Source organism: Neophocaena asiaeorientalis, unplaced genomic scaffold (genome assembly GCF_003031525.2).
Source record: "Neophocaena asiaeorientalis asiaeorientalis breed wild unplaced genomic scaffold, Neophocaena_asiaeorientalis_V1.1 scaffold37, whole genome shotgun sequence".
Classification (NCBI taxonomy): Eukaryota; Metazoa; Chordata; class Mammalia; order Artiodactyla; family Phocoenidae; genus Neophocaena; species Neophocaena asiaeorientalis.
The window spans coordinates 2,558,940-2,568,102 of NW_020174269.1; positions in this window are offsets into that span (position 1 = coordinate 2,558,940).

Sequence of the window (9,163 nt, forward strand, 5' to 3'; positions counted from 1 at the left end):
GCAAACACATCCAATTACAAGTAGTAGGAAGTAAAAATATTTTAGGACAACGATAAAACTAATATTTGTAAGGCGACTTTCACACAAATGTAGAAACCCTCCAACTATCTAGATGCTACTGTAGTCAACCCTTCAACCAATCCCTACAGACACCATTGGAAAAGAGGAACTAATATAATCAATTTTCTGGCAAGTAGAGCAAGAGAAGATTCATTTCTCTTGAAAGTGTGGAAATAAAGACTATACAAATGAGGACAAACAGAGACTATAGCAGAGGCTATTTAGGGCTTGCTATAGCAAGGGAATCAGTCACCACCACCTACTTGAATCTGGCAGAAACTCAAAGGCAGGCATAGGAAAGCTTTCTGGTGAAAAAACGGGTATGCTCGGGTGTGATCTGAGCCGGGTGGTAGGCATGGGGAAATTGGAGGCAGACTAACTAGAGGCGGGGTATCCTAGGTAAGTGGTTTGGGAAGCATATTTGGCTTTCTCTGGCTGGTCCTGAACTGGAAGCAGGGGCAAAAATGAGGGGAACTGGGCATCCCTGACCAAAGCCCAATCTCTGGGCTGAATGCTTCAGAGACTGTGGTTTGGCTTCTTGAACTGGTTGCTGCAGAGGTTGTGGGTCAGAGTTCTGTTGTCATGTATGGTCTGGCCATTGTGTATTTGTACATTCAGTCTCTCAAAAGCAATCCAAAATGTGATGTCTCAAACACTGAAAATGTATTTAGTACAATTTGAAAGCCGAATTCTTCCCTCAGCACACAGATAGTTACCTCTCGAATCTTGTTATCCTCTTCCATCCATCCTGTGGTATCTGTAACCTGAAGGGGCATATGACAGAAGAAGTGGCTGCAGCTAATTCTGTAATTCTAAAAGTGTTCCACATAACAAGAAAAATACTGTTATCTAGAATAATAGGAGTGAGATCAAGTTCTGCATTTTGTGAGTAAATGAGTACTGTAGATGCTACTGTGAAAATACATCACAGCTATAATATAAGCAATTGTCTTCCCTCCTACTATATTGAGAAAAATAAAGTATAAAAAGAACACACTTGTGCTGGTGCTAATAGGCACCATAGTAACTTTTGAGTGACAAATTAATGTCTTTGAAATATAGAAGAGGAAGCCACACCCAATATAATTCAGGACATTGTGCTAAACACCCTGAATGGGATGGGGTAGAGGGCCGTTCTACCAACCAATGCCTGTAAACAAAAGAGGGAGCAGAACCTCGAGCAGTGACTGGCATTCTGGGGACGAGGGATGGAGGGTTGAGAGGACTGGCATCATGGCCAAGCATGTTGACTCTACAGCCACACTGCTTGAGTACACGTCCCGACTCTCCTACTATATGACATTAAGTGATTGACTTAGTCTCTAAGTTCCCGAAGTTCCTTTGTATAAAATGAGAACAATGATAATGCCTCTCTCATAGGGTTGTTTGGAGGATAAAATTAATACTTGTAAAGTTCACTTAGAAGTGCTCAACACATTTTAAGTACTATGTAAGGGTTTGCATGTTAAATAATAAAAAAAGAATCACTATTATAATATGATAATAATCTGTCTTTGAATATCCCTTAAAACCATCCTTTAGGGCAGGGGTCCCTAACCCCCAGGCCATGGACTGGTGTCGGTCTGTAACAGGCCACCGGTATCGGACTGATACCGGTCCGTGGCCTGTCAGGAACTGGGCCGCACAGCAGGAGGTGAGCGGCAGGTGGGCCAGCGAAGCTTCCTCTGTATCTACAGCCGCTCCCCATCACTCTCATTACCGCCTGCGCTCTGCCTCGTGTGAGATTAGCAGTGGCTTTAGATTCTCATAGGAGTGCGAACCCTACTGTGAACTGTGCATGCGAGGGATCTAGGCTGCGCGCTCCTTGTGAGAATCTAATGCCTGATGATCTGAGGTGGAGCTGAGGCAGTGATGCTAGTGCTGGGGAGCGGCTGCAAATACAGGTTATCATTAGCAGAGAGGTCTGACTGCACAGAGACCATAATCAATTGCTTGCAGACTCATATCAAAACCCTATCGGTGAGTGGCAAGTGACAATGAAGCTGCGTCTGGTGGCAGGCTTTATAGTGGCAAGTGAGTTGATGTACTTCAATTGTACAGCTGCATCTGGTGGTATGTTTTAAGTCAGAATCCGACACTTATTTTTGTACGCATGTGGCCCACCCGTTATTTTATTTACCACTTCCGTCCACGCCTCTTTCCTGCACTGCACACTTGTCTCAGTCGCTGTTTTGGTAAGCCCGCAAGCTAATCCTAGCCAAATTGAGTAAAAACCAAACGTTGTTGGAGAGCTTCTTTGAAAGGGGGGAAAGACCCAATGATGAGACAGCAGAAGACTCTAAGACTGCCAGCAAAAAGAAAGCTGCACTTAAAAGAAAATAACAAGAGTCCTACTTAAATTATGGTTTCATTGCAACAGGTGATTCACTTTCTCCAAGCCCGCTCTGTATAATATGTGGCGACTAGCTATCCAACAAAGCTGTAAAACCTTCAAAACTGCTTTGCCACATGGAGACCAAGCACCCTGCCTTAAAGGACAAGGCTTTGGACTATTTCGAAAGAAAAAAAACGTGAACACGAAGAACAGAAGCAATTATTGAAGGCCCACTTCATCAAATGTGTCTGCACTGAAAGCATCATTCTTAGTGGTTAACGGCATTGCTAAAGCTAAGAAGCCCTTTATTACTAGGGAAGAGTTGATCCTGCCTGCTGCTGAGGACATCTGTCTTGAACTTTTAGGAGAGGCTGCATGCAGTTCAAAAGGTGGCATGTGTTCCTCTTTCGGCTAGCACCACAACTAGATGGGTTGATGAAATAGCAGAGGATACTGAGGCACATTGTCAGAGAGGATTAATGAGTCACCGTGGTAGGCAATCCAGGTTGACGAGTCTACCAATGTTGACAACAAGGCAACAGTGCTTGTTTCTGTGCTGTATATTTTTCAGGAGGATGTGCATGAGGATATGTTATGTGCACTTTTGTTGCCAACCAACACCACAGCTGCAGAACTATTGAAGTCTTTGAATGATTGCACATCAGGAAAACTGACTTGGTCATTTTGTGTTGGTATATGCATGGACGGAGCAGCTGCCATGACTGGATGGCTTTCTTATTTCACTACTTGGGTCAAAGAGGTCGCTTCTGAATGTGAGTCTATGCATTGTGTCATCCCTAGAGAAATGCTGGCTAGCCGAAAAATGTCACCTGAACTTAACAAAGTTTGCAGGATGTGTTTAAAATTATCAACCACGTTAAAGTACATGCCCTTAACTCACATCTGTTCATGCTGCTCTGTGAGGAGATGGACCCAGAGCACACGTCTTCTCTTATACACAGAAGTGAGATAGCTTTCTAAAGGTAGATCACTAGCCAGAGTTTTTGAGTTATGAGAGCCACTCCAGAGATTACTTTTAGAAGAACAGTCACCACTGGCAGCACCTTTCGGTGACACAGAATGGGTCACAAAACTTGCTTATTTGTGTGACACATTCAACCTGCTCAATGAACTCAATCTGTCAGTTCAGGGGAGAACGACAACTGTGTTCAAGTCGGCAGATAAAGTGGCTGCTTTCAAAGCCAAACTGGAATTATGGGAACAACGAGGGAACATTGGGATTTTTGACATGTTTCAAACAGAGATTTTGAAAGAGACTGAGCCAGGGCCTTCTTTCTCCCAGATGGTGCATGATCACTTATCTCAGCTTTCAAAAGAGATTGAGCATTACTTCCCAACCACGAAAGACCCCCAAACTGGGAAGGAATGGATCTGCGACCCATTTGTGAATAAGCCAGGTGAATTGACTTTGTCGGAGCTAGAAGAGGATCAACTGCTTGAGATCACAAGTGACGGGGGGCCTTAAAAGTATGCTTGAGACAATGTCAAATCTCCATACGTTCTGGATTAAAGTCAAGGAGGAATATCCTGAGATTGCCACAAAGGCACTGAAAAGCCTGCTTCCATTTCCAACATCCAATCTTTGTGAAGCAGGGTTTTCTGCAGTGACAGCGACCAAAACGAGATCACGGAGGAGACTGGACATAAGAAACACACTTCGGGTCACTGTCTCCCATCACCCCCAGACGGGACCATGTAGTTGCAGGAAAACAAGCTCAGGGCTCCCACCGATTCTGCATTATGGTGAGTTGTATAATTAGTTCATTATATGTTACAGTGTAATAATGATAGAAATAAAGTACACAATAAATGTAATGCCCTTGAATCATCCCGAAACCATTCCCCACCTACCAGGGTCCGTGGAAAAATTGTCTTCCACGAAACTGGTCCCTGGTGCCAAAAAGGTTGGGGACCACTGCTTTATTGTATTACCTGGAATGTACTCATGTGTGACTTTACTCTTTCAGAGCAAGATATTCATAACTAAATGCAGTCATTTAAACAAAATCTGCAATGGATTCCTAAATACTCAGTCTGGCACCTCAGGTTTTGTTAAAACCTTCCATATTCATCAAATATCCTTCCCTGACAGCTCTTCAATTTTCAGAGCATGGAATAGCACTTAAATTGGATACAAGAATATTCTTTCTCCTCAAACATTGCCGGATATTTGAATGATGTGATCCTCTTTGCAGAAGTTGTGATTTCTTTTGCTACAGGAAACAAACGCATTGGCGATGTTACAGTGAAAATAAGAGATCTTTTATGTAACAAATGGGTCAATTGAAAGAGATAAAAAGACTTAAATATTAGTTAAATTCTAATTGAATGCCATATCTTTCAGCCAAAGTAGTCACAACATGCAAAGAGTTCCTGTTTACTAAGGTCTCGTTCAATCAATATTCATTGAGCAATGATGTGAACAAAGCATGGTTTTGTGTCACAAGACTTAAAATTTGCAATACTCCTTGTATCTGGGGCAGAATGCAGCTAGATTAGACTTTGATGGCTAGGAAACCATTCTGGCTATCTTCCTTGGGTCCTTCTCTTTGACTTCTGTGTTGCCACAGTATGTCTGCTTATGTGGAAATGGCTATGCCCACTTTCTGGAGAGTTTTTATTATAAATGGGTGTTGAATTTTGTCAAAAGCTTTTTCTGCATTTACTGAGATGATCATATGGTTTTTAATGTTAACCTTATGGGAGTTCCTTCTATGTTATTTGTCTTTTCCCTTGCTGCTTTCAATAATTTTTCTTTGTCTTTAATTTTTGTCAACTTGATTACTATGTGTCTCGGCGTGTTTCTCCATGGGTTCATGCTTCCTGGGACTCTCTGCACTTCCTGGACTTGGGTGGCTATTTCCTTTCCCATGTTATGGAAGTTTTCGACTGTAATCTCTTCAAATATTTTCTCGGGTCCTTTCTCTCTGTCTTCTCCTTCTGGGACCTCTATAACGCGAATGTTGGTGCGTTTAATGTTTTCTCAGAGGTCTCTTAGGCTGTCTTCATTTCTTTTCATTCTTTTTTCTTTACTCTGTTCTGTGGCAGTGAATTCCACCATTCTGTCTTCCAGGTCACTTATCCGTTCTTCTGCCTCAGTTATTCTGCTATTGATTCCTTCTAGTGTATTTTTCATTTCAGTTATTGTATTGTTCATCTCTGTTTGTTTATTTTTTAATTCTTCTAGGTGTTTGTTCTTTAATTCTTCTAGGTCTTTGTTAAACATTTCTTGCATCTTCTCGATCTTTGCCTCCATTCTTTTTCCGAGGTCCTGGATCATCTCTACTATCATTATTCTGAATTCTTTTTCTGGAAGGTTGCCTAGCTCCACTTCATTTAGTTGTTTTTCTGCAGTTTTATCTTGTTGCTTCATCTGGTACATAGCCCTCTGCCTTTTCATCTTGTCTATCTTTCTGTGAGTGTGGGTTTTGTTCCACAGGCTGCAGGATTGTAGTTTTTGCTTCTGCTGTCTGCCCTCTGGTGCGTGAGGCTATCCAAGAGGCTTGTGCAGGTTTCCTGATGGGAGGTTCTGGTGGTGGGTAGAGCTGACTGTTTCTCTGGTGGGCAGAGCTCAGTAAAACTTTAATCCACTTGACTGCTGAGGGGTGGGGCTGGGTTCCCTTCCTGTTGATTGTTTGGCCTGAGGCAACTGAACACTGGAGCCTACCTGGGCTTATTGGTGGGGCTAATGGCAGACTCTGGGAGGGCTCACACCAAGGAGTACTTCCCAGAACTTCTGCTGCCAGTGTCCTTGTCCCCACGGTGAGCCTCAGCCACACCCCACCTCTGCAGGAGACGCTCCAACACTAGCAGGTAGGTCGGGTTCAGTCTCTCCGGGGGTCACTGCTTCTTCCCCTGGGTCCCAAGGCGAACACTACTTTGTGTGTGCCCTCCAAGCATGGAGTCCCTGTTTCCTCCAGTCCTGTCAAAGTCCTGCAGTCAAATCCTACTAGCCTTCAAAGTCTGATTCTCTAGGAATTCCTCCTCCCATTGCTGGACCCCCAGGTTGGGAAACCTGATGTGGGGCTCAGAACCTTCACTCCAGTCGGTGGACTTCTGTGGTATAAGTGTTCTCCAGTCTGTGAGTCACCCACCCAGCTGTCATGGGCTTTGATTTTATTGTGATTGCATCCCTCCTACCGTCTCATTGTGGCTTCTCCTTTGTCTTTGGATATGCGGTATCTTTTTGGTGAGTTCCAGTGTCTTCCTGTCGATGGTTATTCAGCAGTTAGCTGTGATTCCCATGCTCTTGCAAGAGGGAGTGAGCACACATCCTTCTACTCCGCCATCTTGAACCAATCTCTATCAGCAATTCTTTCACAAGTGCCCTGATTTGGATCAAGAAATTGTTTTGAGGTCAAAAGATCTGCCTTAAGTTCAAGCTCAGCCACTAACCAGGTGTATAACCAAGGGCAAATGATTTAACTTAATAGAGTCTTGGTTTCATTTGTAAAATGGAGATAATTTGCCTTACAAAGTTTTTATGATGATTAAATAATATAAGGCAGTGACTTGCATTTTTTTCTTTCACCGTAACCTCTGGGAAGAAATATATTTTACATTAGAATCTGGTACCCACATATATGAGTAAGCAAGTGAGTGTGTATGTGTATGTATGTAAAACCCAAATAAAAGTTTCAGGTAATAATAGTTATCTGTACTATGTGAGATGCACTTGATGCTTTTCTATTCTATATTAACTTATTCTCTTTCAGTTTAAAAAAAATTCTGATTGTGATCCTCTAAACTGATGTCACATTTTTGGGATGAAATTCACATTTTCAAAGACACAGACCTAGTTACCTGAATCAATAAACATTAAATTCTCTCCTTCCCCCACCCCCTTCTTTCAGTTCTAAATATTTTGTTCCACTACCTTCTGATTTTCATGGTATTTGGTGATTACCCTTTTCATAATGATGAATCCTCACCTGCTGGTCCCCAGACATAAGAAGTCTTTTATTGCTTTTTGAATGTCAAAAATATTTCATAACAACTTTTAAAAATTTGACATTTAATCATGCCTAATTTTTTTAATGTGAAAGGATACACAGTTGCTATTAATTTTAGTGGAGAAAAACTTTGGTACAAAGTATGCAATATCTACTGTATTTAATCCAATAATCAAGGTAGAAATGAAATAATCACCATCTCTCTACATTAAAAATATTCATTCTTTCTATCATCTGTGTAGGGAACTATACAAGGCTTTAGAATTTTATTGGGGAAGAAAACATATCTGAGGGAGCCTCAAAACCCTCAAAAGTGAAAAAAAGTAAATTTGCCATCTGACAACTAGAAAAATTTGCACATAATGGAGATTAGCCACCTGGAAGACTAAATCAAAGAACTGCCTGGGATCTAAGACTAAACCAAAGAACTGCAAGACTGGAATCAGATGATTCAGAAAAGGAAGCCAAATTAACTACATTTTACCCTTTCTGCAAAAAGCCTATGTGAAGAGAAGGCAAATGGTTATCATGGAACTTAGAAAAGGGGGATGAAGAGACCACATTTGGTGAAAGTGCCTTTAGCATCATTGGAGAAAGCCCCACTCGGGTGCTACTCATGTCCAAATCCTCTTTAGTTAGTTCCTATGATGGGGATGGGGTTAGATTGTTTGATCTTCTTGCTTTGGGTCTATATATTCAGAGAGTCACTTATTCTAGTACTGCGAAAATACTCGTACTAGAGATCAAGGATTAGAGGTGCCCCATAATTAATTGTGTTTTCAATCTGTAAGCTAAACCTGTATTTGACAATGAGTAAATCTAGTTTGAGAGATGTAATTATGGAATTCTAAGAGGATTTAAGAAGAGGTTTTTCTAAAAAATTAGTTTTATGAAACAGTTACAGTGGAAAGGCAAAACTGATATTCATTTACTTTCTAACATATACATGAGACTCCCTACTTTTCAAAAATGCATTTGTCTCATATCTATATTCAGTCTGAAGATCTGAGGAAGAAATGTCATATTTTGGCATCTCCACAAAATCTTTTTTTTTGTTTGCACAGAACTCGGTTGTAGTATAAAAGCAGCTCTGAAAATAGAAATCTCTTTAAAATAATGTAGGTAAGGTCAAAAAGGAAGATGCTGGGCTCCTGGAATGTAAAAGCTGTGCTGTTGAAGACATGGGCAAACAGGCATAGAGTAGATGTAAATAAAGACATAATTTGTGATCACTCTGCAAACATGGCCTGAATTACTTGGAACTCATCAGTACTGATGAGGCACTAACTGCATTCAGGTGCACTTCAATCAGAACTAGATTATACCATTAAAATTAATGAAGCACTAGAAGACTTTAATGAGTAAAAGAGGGTTGGTTTTAAAGTCTTTTATGCATTCTATTCACATGACAACAATTTGGTTCACAGTGCAATCACAGCTCTCTCTGGTAGACAGGTAAAAAATTTTGGTTATTAAAGGTTTTAAGTAACACATTATGTTCAACATACTCCCTGACACATCTCTTCAACATTCATTTAAATGGCCTATAGGTTTAGCTTAATTAAAACAGAAGCTGAGTTATCTGTCTTTTGCTGTCCTGTTTTTTTTTTTAAATAGAAACTAAATAATTGTTCTCTCTCAGATTCCAAATTTTCTCATTATATTGCTGAGATGTCATTTTTCCCTCTTTTAAGCTGCCTAGCACTTTTATAAGCCAATGCGGCCCCTGTTTTTTTTTTATGTTTTCTAGGAATGTATATATGTGTGTGTATGTATATATATATATATATATATA